Here is a 14,497-nt window from a genome sequence, read left to right as displayed (position 1 = left end):
CCAATATTTATTGAGAACTTACTATGAACTACAAGGAAAACCTGTGTGCCATTTATCAACTTAGTGCCTCTCAGCTGTAAACGCCCCCGAACACATTCTGCGCAACAAGGGGTGGATTTTCTTACTCATTCCTCAACAGTGAGTGCAATTTTAAACGTTTTCAGTAGAGGGCGCTGCAGGAAAATTCCAAAAGGAAGGAGGTCTGTTTCCTGTGACTGCAGCAGGGTCAGTCGTGGTGTTGGTGTGAGAGCAAAAGGTTCCCAGAATGCACAGTCCCTTGACAACCTTGCAGCCCCGGCCTAGCCTAGCAATCACCTTCCCAGAGCCCTCTCAACACCGACGGCAACCTGCACTGGCGCTCGCACTGCTTCTGCACAGCCGCGCGCCAGCCCTGCAGCTCCTCCTGTGCCCCAACGTGTTCCTACAGGGGTGTTTCCTGCTTGCCCAGAATATGCAGACCAGCTCTGGCCCATGCAAACCAGCAAATTTTTTGCCATCCGATGGGCTCTAACTACAACTTCTCCAACAAAATGTGGACCCCCGCCTTAAGGGTGAGACCCTCTTCCAGGTGTGTCTTTCCTGTGTACTCCCCCTCAGTCCTAAGGTACCCTATAAAATCTTCTTTTATCCTACTGTTACTCTTTTCTCCACATTTAATAATTCTTTACATTATACAGCCCTGTTTAAATTATTTTGTGGTTTCTGTCACCTGATTGGATGCAGACTGATATACCCTGCCAGATGCCACCAAAATGCCCATCCTCTCCCATGATGTCCTTAATAATTATAATTATTGTCATCATCATCATAAAGCAAAAATGAACACTTTTATTGCTTACTTTGATACCTGTACACAGCAGACACTCGAGAAATATGTTTCAATCATTTAGTTTCCCCAACAGTTTTATGGGGTAGATGTGCTGGAGGAGGTCACTGAGACGAAGCGGCTGCTGGTGGGTCCTTCAGCTGGACCCCGGCAGTGGTAGGCTCCTCACCCCCTCCCCATCCCTGGAATGTACTTCTGCCTACTATTCCCACACCAGCAGCAGATTCAAGGACACAGCCTTAAGAGACCATCTGGATGGTCTATATCACTGAACTCCTTAAGGCCTCTATAGAAAACTTTTAAGATTCTGTTGGGCAGGTGCAGAGCTCTACTCATCTTGTGGTTGCCCAAGACAAGCCTCATATGTAAGTTCTCTTGCTTATTAAACCTGCCACCTACTAATCTGTAAGGGTCAGCCTCTTTCTTCAGTCTCCCCCTATCCTCCGTGTATGGGGACCAGTTTTAAAGTTCACCCAGGGAACTCCCAAGGTTGCAAACCAACAAGGTATCATTATTATTCCCATTTTCAGATGGATATGAGGCAGAGGGAGGTTCAGTCATTTGTGCAGAATCACACAGTCCAGAAATGATGGAATCAAGAGCAGTTGTGCCTATTAGCAGATCACACTTGACTTCCTTTTATCTCCCAGCTATCTGCTTCTAGAACCCTCCCCTCATTTTGCTCCTGGTATTGTTTTCTGTGGTCCCCATTAAAAGGCAGAAGCAGTTTGGCCCATCCTTTTCTTTTCTTTTTTCTTTTTTTTTTTTTTTTGTCTGTATTAGGTCTTCTTGCTGCACGTGGGCTTTCTCTAGTTGAGGTGAGCGGGGCTGCTCTTCGTTGCAGTGCATGGGCTTCTCACTGTGGTGGCTTCTCTTGTTGCAGAGCATGGGCTCTAGGCGCACGGGCTTCAGTAGTTGCGGCACGTGGGCTCAGTAGTTGCAGCACATGGGCTCAGTAGTTGTGGCACATGGGCTCAGTAGTTACAGCGCATGGGCTCTAGAGCTCAGGCTCAGTAGTTGTGGCACACAGGCTTAGTTGCTCTACGGTATGTGGGATCTTCCCAGACCAGGGATCGAACCCATGTCCCCTGTATTGGCAGGTGGATTCTTAACCACTGCACCACCAGGGAAGTCCCCATCCTTTTCTTTATAAAAGGCGCCACAGCAGAGCTGTCTTTTACATGCTGCAGTCGCAGAAAATTTCCAGCCACTTCTTGAACAGGCAACACACAGAGTTACAGAATGCAACAGTGCTCCACTCCACAGTCACCACTGGAAACTGATGTCGTTGAGTGGTTAGAGAAGAAGCAGGTAAAAGCCTGCTGCACAAAGGCTTAGATGACCTTTTTAAAAATAACAGCAACCTCTATCTTTAGACAAACAACATGTGTGTCCATCGAGACAGCTGACTCATTGCCTCTATTCCAGTCTCTGGGTTAGGTTCAAAAGAGCAGATAGAGAAAATATGATACTATCAGAGAGCCTTGGACCTTTCTGTTACCCTGGGATGTTCTGGCTAGTGATTATCACCATAGATGCTCAAGATAACTGTGAAATACTCGTCTTCTCTGTTGAAGCTCCTGGGAGACTTTCTTTCAAATAGACAGCAAACTGAGAGTCCTGCGTAGTATATGCCCAAGATATACTCTCCAGCAGCTCATTTTCAAAAGAGAATTGCATCCCTTACCATTTGGAGGCACACTCTAGAAATATGCAATAAGCAGTAAAGTAATAAGAGGAGATAAGATGAAAATGAACGAGACCAAAACAAACAAACGAACATATCCATTCAAATAAAATAGTCATGTCAGGAAACTACACACTTGCTGAAAAAAGACAAACCATAAACCTGCTGGATGGCCCTGGTGGCTCCACCTACACCTGGTCCCTTCCTGTCCCCCTTATCACTGCCCGCCCTTTGAGTGGTCTGCCAAAGAGTTCACTCAGCAGGAAGGAGCTGGCTCAGCTGAAGCCCTACAAGGTAAGTAGCTCCTACCGGCACCTGCATGTGAACCCCCTACACTATTGACACCTGGGCTCGAGACACTCCCTTTTTTTCAACAATGCCACTTCTTACCATCAGAAAACTCTCACTGTACGTGATCAGACAAGTGTTTCCTGCTCCCCTCCCTTGTTTTCTTAGTCCTTTCAGGCTTCTATAACAAAATACCACAGCTTGGGTAGCTTTTAAACAACAGAAACATATTTCTCACAGCTCTCAAGGCTGTTTGTCTGAGATCAAGGTGCCAGCACGGTCGGGTTCCGGCGAGGGCCCTCTTCCAGGTTGCAGACTGCTGACTTCTCACTGTGTCTTCACGTGATGAAAGAGACAAGCTAGCCCTCTGGAGCCTCTTTCATAAGGGCTCTAATCCCAGTCACAAGGACTCAACCCTTAGGACCTAACTGCCTCCCAAAAGCCTCACCTCCTTATACCATCACCTTGGACATTAGGTTTTCAACTTGTGAACTTTGGAGGGACACGAACATTGACCACAGCATTCTCCATTTATATCCGAAGAGGTACCATGGCAGGATTATTCTCATGGACCACTTTCGACAGTGCATCCAGGTGGGCCTAAACTAAGCACCCTACACATGATGGGCTGACCTTCTTTAAATCTTCCTCAATAACCCTCACTTTACACTTACCCATTGTGCCACTAGAGGTGTTTATCTCTACCCTATGGCATGACACTTATATGACAAAACTCAAGAGGAAGTAAGTCTCTTTGCTTTATAGGAGTTTTTATTCCAAATAAAGTAAGCCTTGTCTATGGCCATACCACCGTGAACGTGCCCGATCTCACCAAATAAAGTCAGCCTTAAGAAGGCAAACTGGTGGAAAGGAAAAGTCACAGTTTTGGGAGTGAGACAAATCTGGGATTGGGTCCTGGCCCTGGCTACATGGACTGTGAATCCTCAGGCCATTTATACAACTTCTCTTAGGTAAACTGGATTTAATAATGCCTGTTTTATATATTTTAATGAGTTTTAACAAAACTTATTAAAAGTTCATTTGATTTCTAATATACCCTCTGCCACTTCTACCCCTGAGCCTCCTTCTTTCCAGACTTAGCAGACATAAACAAAATTTTTGTTTAAACAAAAATAGAAGTTTATTTCTCTCTCATATTCAAGAAGCCCAATGGTAGTCAGATCAGAACTGTTAAAGCACTCAAAGGTGTAAAAGATCAGGCTCATTATGTTGTTTTTGCTCCCTGCAGGATTTCCATTCTAAAGGTCACCTCATTGTCCAAGATAAACACTGCAGCTCCAGCTATTACATCTTTTTCTGGCCAATAAATATAAAGAAGTATAAAGAAGGCAGATGCACTCTGCCTTTAAACATTACTTCTAGATACATCCCATTGAGTGGAACAGAGTCATTTGGCCACATCTAGCTACAAAGGAGGCTGGGAAATCTGTGAGTAACCATGCACAGAACCAAAAATTGGGGTTTAAAAATTGGGGATGAGAACGATGAATACTGGGGAAAAACTATAAGTTTTTAACACACAGATTTAAATAATTACTTATAGTGCAATACAAGCTAGTAAGTGTTAATAAGACAAAATAAGGGTATGATGTATTTGGCTTTGTATTTCTGGAAAGCTAAGCAGCTATAAATCAAATTGGTTTCCTGATAACACTGCCAAATTGGGAAATCATTGATCCAAAAGAATACTAAATAATAATAAAAGTCAAATTGTGGCAGCCAGAGACTTCAGGCACATCAAATATAGCTTTAGACATTCACTGAAGACATTGTTTTGAGAATAATAATGAGATAATTTTTCAGCCATTGGGAGTTTATCGTTTCAGATCTTCAAATAATGTCACAAGTAGTCACATGACAACGTTGAGAATAATATTAAGTAAATCTTTTCCTTGTTCTACTATTAAGAAATCAGAATCAAAGCCAAGACAACAGAGTACTTAAGAACTGAACAAATTCTGCCGAATAAAGTGAAGAGCCTTGTTTCAAAGATTCTCACTGTCATGGATCCAACATCCATTTCCAGACTCCCCTCCCAGAGGTGCACAACACTGCCAGTGCTAAACATAACTATTCATTCATTCTGCATGGTCCCCACATTTTCAGCTGAATCTTTTCATGATGTTAGGCTCTCTGGGTAAAACTCCCTGAAAACATTCCTTCTTGTTGAAATTCCACCCTTCTTTTTACAGTTGCAAAACCATTAAAGAAGAGTGGATGAGCACAGCAGGAGAGAGAGAAATAATAACTAAAATAAAATTCCCCTCTCAAAATAAGAATACACTCCAAATGCCAAAACAATTGAAAAAATCCAATCAAGCCAAGATATAAATACAATCAACTTCTGTAATTGTTTGACAAAGACCAGAATAAGCATAAGATGCTCATCAAAATAATTGCAAAAAGCATTATTCTAAGAACAACTATTGATATAATTCTAAAATTATGTTATAGATTTATAACACAATCCTCTCAGAAACTGATATAACAAGCAGACAAGAATAAGTGACAGGGCTTCCCTGGTGGCGCAGTGGTTGAGTCCGCCTGCCGATGCAGGGGACACGGGTTCGTGCCCCGGTCTGGGAAGATCCCACGTGCCGTGGAGTGGCTGGGCCCGTGAGCCATGGACGCTGAGCCTGCGCGTCCGGAGCCTGTGCTCCGCGACGGGAGAGGCCACAACAGTGAGAGGCCCGCGTACCGAAAAAAAAAAAAAAAGAATAAGTGACAATATCAAAGATATGAACAATTAATACAGTACTGGATTTATGAAATATATTAAATGTGTAAAATAAATATTGGAATACACACACATGCAAACACACATACATACAGTCAATGAACAATATACACTTTTTCGACACACACACACAACCTTTATAAAAGTAAACCGTTTTAGGCCTTTGAAATAATCTTAATAAATCCCAGATGGTCAATATACAATTCAGACTACTTCAACCATAGTGCAATAAAGTTAGAAATTAATGCCAAAAATATAGCGATTAAGACATTTCAAATGTTTGGGAACTAAATAACATAAAAAGACCAAGCACCGCATGGGGTAAAAAAAAAAAAAAAAAAAACACCCAAAGGAAATGAAGATCTACTTAGAACTGATTATAAACGAAACATCACTCATGTAAAAAATTGTTTGACATAGCTAAGGCAGTACTTAGAAGGAAATTGATTGTTCTATATGCACTCAGAAATTAAGGCTAAAAATAGAAATCTTTATTACTTCTTTTCTTCTTACCTCTATGCATGTGCTTAGTTACCCTTTTCCAATTCATTGAGTTAAATGCTGTGCTTGAATGACTAATAAGTGTATGAAAAAAGACTCTCAGCCTCATTAATATTCAGAGATAAGCAAATGAAAACAATGAGATACAAGGCTGGTTTGTTACACACATCTGCATAGTCCATGGGAAATCCCTTCCCTAAAGATTGTCATACTGAGTGAAGTAAGTCAGACAAAGAAAGAGAAGTATCACATTATATCGCTTATATGTGGAATTAAAAAAAAAAGATACAAATGAACTTATTTACAAAACAGAAAGAGACTCACAGACTTAGAGAACGAATTTATGGTTACCAGGGGGGAAGGGTGGTGGGAGAGGGATAGTTAGGGAGTTTGGGATTGACATGTACACAATGCTATATTTAAAATAAATAACCAACAAGGGGGAAAAAAAGAAAGAAAACATAGTAGCTTACACAATTCAGTTTCATTTTTATGAGAAATAAAAATCAAATAGGACAGCAGATCTTTGTATGCACATAGTAGAGTAAGAAGACCACATTTTTAAACAACATTTTCAAAGTATAAATACAGAAAACACTTGTGAAATTTAATATAATTATGTGATAGTTTCTAGAATTATGCTACTCCTCCAAGTATGGTGATGATGTAGACAGTTGATAACGTCATTAATGATTCCCAAATTATCTTATTTAATTAAACCAGAATAATGCCAAAATTTTAAAAATAAATAAAAGCACATGGCCTGAAAGATGCACACATGACCACAACTCACAACCCACAGACCAGAATTTTGTCACATGACTATACATGACACCTCAGAGCTTTCTGAAGGTCTGGGATACGTATACTTTATTGTAAGACTTCCATGTACCAACATGTTAACTGGGGTTTCTATTACTGTTGAAGAATCAGAGAATGGATACTGAGTAGAGAGCTGGCATGCTCTGTCACAGGTAACACGCTTAAGTGAAATTTTTTTTAACTCTTGGACTTCTATGAGGGATCCAGCTCCCTTGTGATGGTGTCAGATAATTCATTTAGTTGTAAAAAAGTCTTTGCTGCTCAGATTTGGATTTCAAAAACATGCCAAAAGTGGCTTTAGAAAGAAAAAAAAGTATAGAGCTTCCTCTAGGAAACTCTTAACTTTTTTTAGTCCAGTATTTAATTACTTGGAGTTTTTAAGCATGTGCCTTTCATGGAATGTATGAATTAATGCTATCTGTGGTCTTATAAAGTGGAACTGACAGCTAGTTCAAACCCTGGGGATTGATGGCAGTCAACGACATATAGTTAAAATCAGGCTATTTTGCATTTCTGTTTATGATATTCCATAATTCACTAATGTTTTTATCTTTTCAAGTCTTTTCACCCTGAAAAAAAAGTATAAAACTCCTTGCATGCTAATTTTTTTAACATCTTTATTGGAGTATAATTGCTTTACAATGGTGTGTTAGTTTCTGCTGTATAACAAAGTGAATCAGCTATACATATACATATATCCCCATATCTCCTCCCTCCTGCGTCTCCCTCCCACCCTCCCTATCCCACCCCTCTAGGTGGTCACAAAGCACTGAACTGATCCCCCTATGCTATGTGGCTGCTTCCCACTAGCTATCTATTTTACATTTGGTAGTGTATATATGTCCATGCCACTCTCTCACTTCGTCCCAGCTTACCTTTCCCCCTCCCTGTGTCCTCAAGTCCATTCTCTACATCTGTGTCTTTATTCCTGTCCTGCCCCTAGGTTCTTCAGAACCTTTTTTTTTTAGATTCCATATATATGTGTTAGCATACACTATTTGTTTTTCTCTTTCTGACTTACTTCACTGTGTATGACAGACTCTAGGTCCATCCACCTCATTACAAATAACTCAATTTCGTTTCTTTTTATGGCTGAGTAATATTCCATTGTATATATGTGCCACATCTTCTTTATCCATTCATCTGTTGACGGACACTTAGGTTGCTTCCATGTCCTGGCTATTGTAAATAGAGCTGCAATGAACATTGTGGTACATGACTCTTTTTGAATTATGGTTTTCTCAGGGTATATGCCCAGTAGTGGGATTGCTGGGTTGTATAGTAGTTTTAGTTTTAGCTTTTTAAGGAACCTCCATACTGTTCTCCAAAGTGGCTGTATCAATTTACATTCCCACCAACAGTGCAAGAGGGTTCCCTTTTCTCCACACCCTCTCCAGCATTTATTGTTTGTAGATTTTTTGATGATGGCCATTCTTACTGGTGTGAGGTGATACCTCATTGTAGTTTTGATTTCCATTTCTCTAATGATTAGTGATGTTGAGCATCCTTTCATGTATTTGTTGGCAATCTGTGTATCTTCTTTGGAGAAATGTCTATTTAGGTCTTCTGCCCATTTTTGGATTGGGTTGTTTGTTTTTTTGATATTGAGCTGCATGAGCTGCTTATAAATTTTGGAGATTAATCCTTTGTCAGTTGCTTCATTTGCAAATATTTTTTCCCATTCTGAGGGCTGTCTTTTCGTCTTGTTTATGGTTTCCTTTGCTGTGCAAAAGCTCTGAAGTTTCATTAGGTCCCATTTGTTTATTTTTGTTTTTATTTCCATTTCTCTAGGAGGTGGGTCAAAAAGGATCTTGCTGTGATGTATGTCATAGAGTGTTCTGCCTATGTTTTCCTCTAAGAGTTTTATAGTGTCTGGCCTTACACTTAGGTCTTTAATCCATTTTGAGTTTATTTTTTTGTATGGTGTTAGGGAGTGTTCTAATTTCATTCTTTTACATGTAGCTGTCCAGTTTTCCCAGCACCACTTACTGAAGAGGCTGTCTTTTCTCCATTGTATATTCTTGACTCCTTTATCAAAGATAAGGTGACCATATATGCGTGGGTTTATCTCTGGGCTTTCTATCCTGTTCCATTGATCTATATTTCTGTTTTTGTGCCAGTACCATACTGTCTTGATTACTGTAGCTTTGTAGTATAGTCTGAATATGACAAGAACTTTTAATATCTCTTTTGTATCTCTGTTAAATGAATGGGCATTTGACAAATCAGTTAGTTGTTTAATTGAATACAGAGCAGAATATTTTCTTTGGAATAACTGACTCCTCCCAATTAATTTGAAAAGCCATAATTTCTTCTCACCAACCCCTTCCAGTTATTTCCCAAGAAAAAAGATAGCCAAGGCTTATCAATTTATAAAAGCCTAATTTCTTTACATAGAAACATTTTAGGTTCCAAGCTTCAAGGCAAAATCTTAAGATTCTGTCACACACAGAAAGACTCAAGAGACCTATTGGCATCTATGGCTCATGATAGAAGCAAGCAGGAAAATGAGAATGAATGGGGAGAAAAGTAAAAACCAAGAGATGGAGGGTTGTGATACAAAGCAAGGTGCCAGTACTAGAGTTCAAGATCACTGTAATTACATCAAAGTTCAGCAGAACCAAAGATCTCACTCCATTGACTGAACACGGATGAAATACCACTTTTTATTTTATCTCTTCTCTGCTGTCTCCCATATCACTCAAAGAAATGTAGATACACAACTAAAATCCATCTAACATTTACATTTGTTCCAAAAAAGTACATAAAAGGGAGAAGAATGTAGGAAGTGGCACCACTGTCTCTTTACTGGGGGTACCACTAGCTGCCTACCAGTCAGTGCCCAGTACCAGGTAAGGAATTCGTGATACCCTAGGCATGGATCTAATTGTAGCCAGTGGAAATCAGCTTCTTTTACGTGACACATACATTTTCCTGTGTCCTGAGTTCTGAAATGTGTTTGCGCAGAGGCATTTCCCATCACTGGTCCTCACGCCTACTTCAGAAGTCAAGTCTTGGGAGAGGTTTGGCAGGAACGTGCAGGTACAAGATATGCAAAAATGGAAAATGATTAAGAGGAGCTATAAACACCAATGTTGGGCAAATACGGTGTTGTGAGCTGAATTATGTCCCACAAAAAGGAATGCTCATCAGGCCTCACAAAGAGGGCAAGACTTCTGAGGGAGCTGAAACACAAGCAGTGTTCAGGAAATGAAAACTAAAAAAATTTTTAAAGCAGCTTTCTGTGACCCAAGGGTCTTCTGTGAGAAAAAGAAATGGGATGGAGGGTATACAAGGGCTTTTAAAAAAAAGTGAGATTTCCAGAATGATTTAGCACTTTATGTGTGTGAGATTATAGAAAATATATATATATTGGTCTAGCCCCCAGTTCCTGGCACAGAGCTAGTAAAACTCTTTAATTTCCTAAGTGATGAGAACACTAGGAGCATCTCTTGTCCTAAGGATGTGACTCTGGGTGGGGTCCTCAGTGGGGGCTGGTCACCAGAAAGACTAAACCATGATTAGAAGCTTGGGATTTTCGGCCCCGCCCCACAAGCTCCAGAGAGGAGAGCAGCTGGGAGTGGAATTAATAATTGATCATGCCAATGTGAGGAAACTGCCATAACGTCCCAATAGCAGGGGTTCAGGGAACTTCCAGGCTGGGAGCATGTGTAGGTGCTCTGAGAGAGCATGGAAGCTCCATGCCACTTCCCACATACCTTGCCCTATGCATCTCTTCCATCTGGATGTTCATCTATATCCTTTATCATATCACTTCGTAAACTGGTAAATGTATGTAAGCATTTCCCTGAGTTCTGTGAGCTGCTCTAGCAAATTAATTGAACTCAAGGAGGGAGTCATTGGAGCCTCCAGTCTATAGCTGGTTGGTCAGAAGCATCTGAAGGCAGGTGAGGAGGAACATTCATCCTTGTGGGACTGAGCCCTTAACCTATGAAATCTAATACTATCTCTAGGTAGATAGTGTCAGAATTGAGCTGAATTCTTGGACATTCTGTTGGTATCCAATAATTGCTTGTTGGCGTGAGGAAAACACATTTCCCCACACCAACAAGCAATGTGTGTTTCTTCCACACCTTTGGTGACTAGACGTGAAATGCTCTCTGTGAAGGTAAAGCAGACACAGAGGAAAGAAACACAGGAAAAAAGAGAGACACAGTAGGGAAGAACTGAGTTTTTCCCTACACAGGTGGAAAAAAACTGTAGGTTTTTCCATACACTGTTAATGTATAATTTGATTTAAAAGTAAACGTTAAACCATTAAACAGCTGAGAGACCCAGAGAGACAGAGAGAGACAGAGACAGAGTTTCAAGTCCTAACTCCTAGTACCTGTGTATGTGACCTTACTTGGAAATAGGTTCTTTGTAGAAGTAATCAAGTTAAAATGAGGTCATATGGATTATGGTGGGCCCTAAATCCAATGACTCCTGTCCTTATAAGGAGAGGGAAATTTGGAGACACAGAGACACAGACATACATAGGCAGGAAAAGCCATGTGAAGAAAGGGGCAGAGATTGGAGTCACAAAGCTACAAGCCAAAGAATGCCGTGGCCCAGCAACTACCAGAACCTGGAAAAGGGCAAGGAAGGATTCCATGAGCCTTTAGTAGAAGCATGGCCCTGCCAAACACCTTGATTTCAGACTTCTAGCCTCCAGAACTGTGAGAGAGTAAATATCTGTTTTTTTAAGCCACCCAGTTCCTAATTTGTTACAGCAGCCTTAGGAAACTAATCCAGATGGGTTAGTTTCCTAACATATTACATCATCAGGAGCTAGTTGCAGGCAATAGACCCTCAGGGAAATGGGAAAATCTGGCATTAGTTATTTGGCCTGAAGGCAGTGAAAACCATGTTAATGCTTAGAAATGAAACTTTAGCAACTCATAGCATGCTGTGGTGAATCACCTAATTAAACTAATTCTTGGTATCATTTGGAATGAATTGACTTTTGAGGGAGGTTTAGAGGAACTGAACTGAACTGCTCTCTGGCCATAGAATAGTATGAAGACCATGAGGAATCCAAAATTGTGGGGTGGATGCTTCTAACAAAACCAGAAAGTTTAAACAAAGAGAAGTTCAAATCCTTAAATTCTTTGGACCAGGATCAACTAGAGACTGTTATTACTTAGAACCAAGGCTGAGAAGATAGCTGGGAACCAAACTCCTTCAGGTTGCTGAGTTGACAGTTTCATGATTTCTTACGTGGCAGTTACAGCATTGGTCATAAAGGAGTGGGATACCAAGAATCTGACTAAGCATATATGGCAGGTTTTAGAAGATTTGGACTACTCTAAGCCTCCAACATCCCACCCCCAAATGAACCTTCTCAGACAATTGAACCAGCCTCTCTGCCCCTGCCTGATGAGGCTGGCCCCCACCTTCTTAAAGACACTGTAATTCCTTTATATGAGTGAATCCCTTTGCCAAAGGAAGTCACTTCTCAATGCCCATCCCCAGTCTTTCCTTCCACCACTCCTCACAGTCTTTGAATATTAACAGTAAGAAGATGAGTATATGCCGAGGGACTAAACCCAAGAGGAAAAGGTGTAATTTTAGTATGTTGCTCAAATTTCAGGGAAGATACTATATCATGGTGATTATGCGCACTAGTGCTAGACTGCCTGAATTCAAACCTCCCCTGTGGCACTCACTGTGTGACCTTAGTCAAGGTCCTTTACATATTTTTGCCTCAGTTTCCTCATCTGTCAAATTGCAATAATAATACTTTTAATACCTTAGGGTTTTTGTAATAATTAAAATGAGTCAACATATGTAAGTGCTTAGAAGAGCTGGCACATAATAACTGCTATGTAAGTCTTAGCTATGACTGCAGGCTACATTAAACTACCTTTAGAATGCAGTCCATATAGGCTCCAACCAACAATGTTCCGCTGAGTGTAGCTAGGGCCTTTTCCGGCACTAAGGCTCCATCCTGATGTGTTTCACATCTCCAGCACCCCGCCCCCGCCTCTTCCAGCACAGTCAATGTGAACATCTTCTATGCTAAGCAGGTGCATGTGGCTAAGGAAACAAAGACAATGACAAAGTTGTATGTGCCACTACCCAGTTCATCTTATGTGATCTGTAACATGGAAAAGAATTATACAGTGAAACCAAAACACTGAGGCTCAGGTTGCAGCTTCCCTTTTATATATAACTACAGTTTCTTGAGGGCCTTCAGTACGACAGGCGCTGTGTGCTTCCCACTTTCCGGGCTGTTATGGACTGAATGTTTTTGTCCCCAAAATTCATATTTTGAAGCTCTAATCCTCAATATGATGGTGTTTGGAGATGGGGCCTTTGGGAGGTAATTAGGGTTAGATGAGGTCATAAGGGTAGGTGGGATGGGATTTGTGCCATTATAAGAAATCTCTCTCTGTCCCTCTCTCTTTCTTTTTCTACCATATCAGGACACAGCAGGAAGGCCAACCTGCTGACACCATGATCTCACAGTTCTAGCCTCCAGAGCTGTGAGAAATAAATTCTTTTTGTTTAAGCCAGTTGGTTTACCATATTTTGTTAAGGCAGCTCGAGCTGACTAAGAAACAGGCATTATTCTTTGTCCTCACAAGGGTGCACAAGACCCAGTCCCTGCCCTCGGGGAACTTGCAGCTTAGTGATTAGATACTAATCTCAAGGTGATTAGTTACTGTGATAAGGAAATACAGCAATGAGGGAAGAAATATATAAACTTCCCCCAGATACACGCCCAAAGCTCTCTGCCAAAAGCAAGGGATTTGTTTGCTTGTTTCTGTCTTGATGATAGCAAGCAATGTAATTTGAAAACATCAAGCACTTTTGCCCACCAAACATCCTGGTAAATTCTCAGGAGCTATGCTCTGCTCTCCCTCATCCTCTCCCTCTCGCTCTCCATGTGTGTGTATGTGTACATTTCCCTTCACTTAGGAATCACCAGTATCCTAAGGTTTCACAACAATCCTGCCGTGCTGAGTGATGGTGGTTTCAGAACCAAGGACAGCACCTGAATCCTACCTTTCCATACTTTTAGTTTTCTATCTACACCTATGGGACTGCTGTGATCAGATTTCCTCTACAGTCACAGGTTAAGCCAGATCTCTCACACACCACTCTAAGAAAATAATACTAATAGTAAAATAATAGTAACAATATCTAACATTTATTGTGTTCTTAATATATGGTATACATGTATTATTTCACCTAACTAATACCTTAAGAACCCTATAAGGTAGGTTATTATCTCCAGCTTATAGATGAGAAATAAATTCAACAAAAGGAGGTCAAGTGGCTTGCCCAAGGCCACACAGATAGTAAGAATCAGAGTCAGAACTGGAATCTATATTAGGTATTCATTATTATTATTCAATTTGATGTCTCTAATTAGATAATTGAAATTATTGTTTCTCTGAATAATTTTTCTGTACTAAAGCACTGTTTTCTAGGAATGCTATCAGAATCACGTGCATTTCACCATATGAATGTTACACTGTAGAGCAGCATTTAATTAACCTTGGGACATTGAGCACCAATGAAGTCAGGTAACAGGTGGAATTCCCAGCGACAGAGTCAGACTGTGAGGCTGGGGCAGGAGCCCCTTCAGTTAGCCACTGCCTTCAAT

Source organism: Aethalodelphis obliquidens, unplaced genomic scaffold (genome assembly GCF_003676395.1).
Source record: "Aethalodelphis obliquidens isolate GAN/ISIS:26980383/991018 unplaced genomic scaffold, ASM367639v1 scaffold11, whole genome shotgun sequence".
Classification (NCBI taxonomy): Eukaryota; Metazoa; Chordata; class Mammalia; order Artiodactyla; family Delphinidae; genus Aethalodelphis; species Aethalodelphis obliquidens.
Note: the sequence above shows the minus strand (reverse complement) of the source record.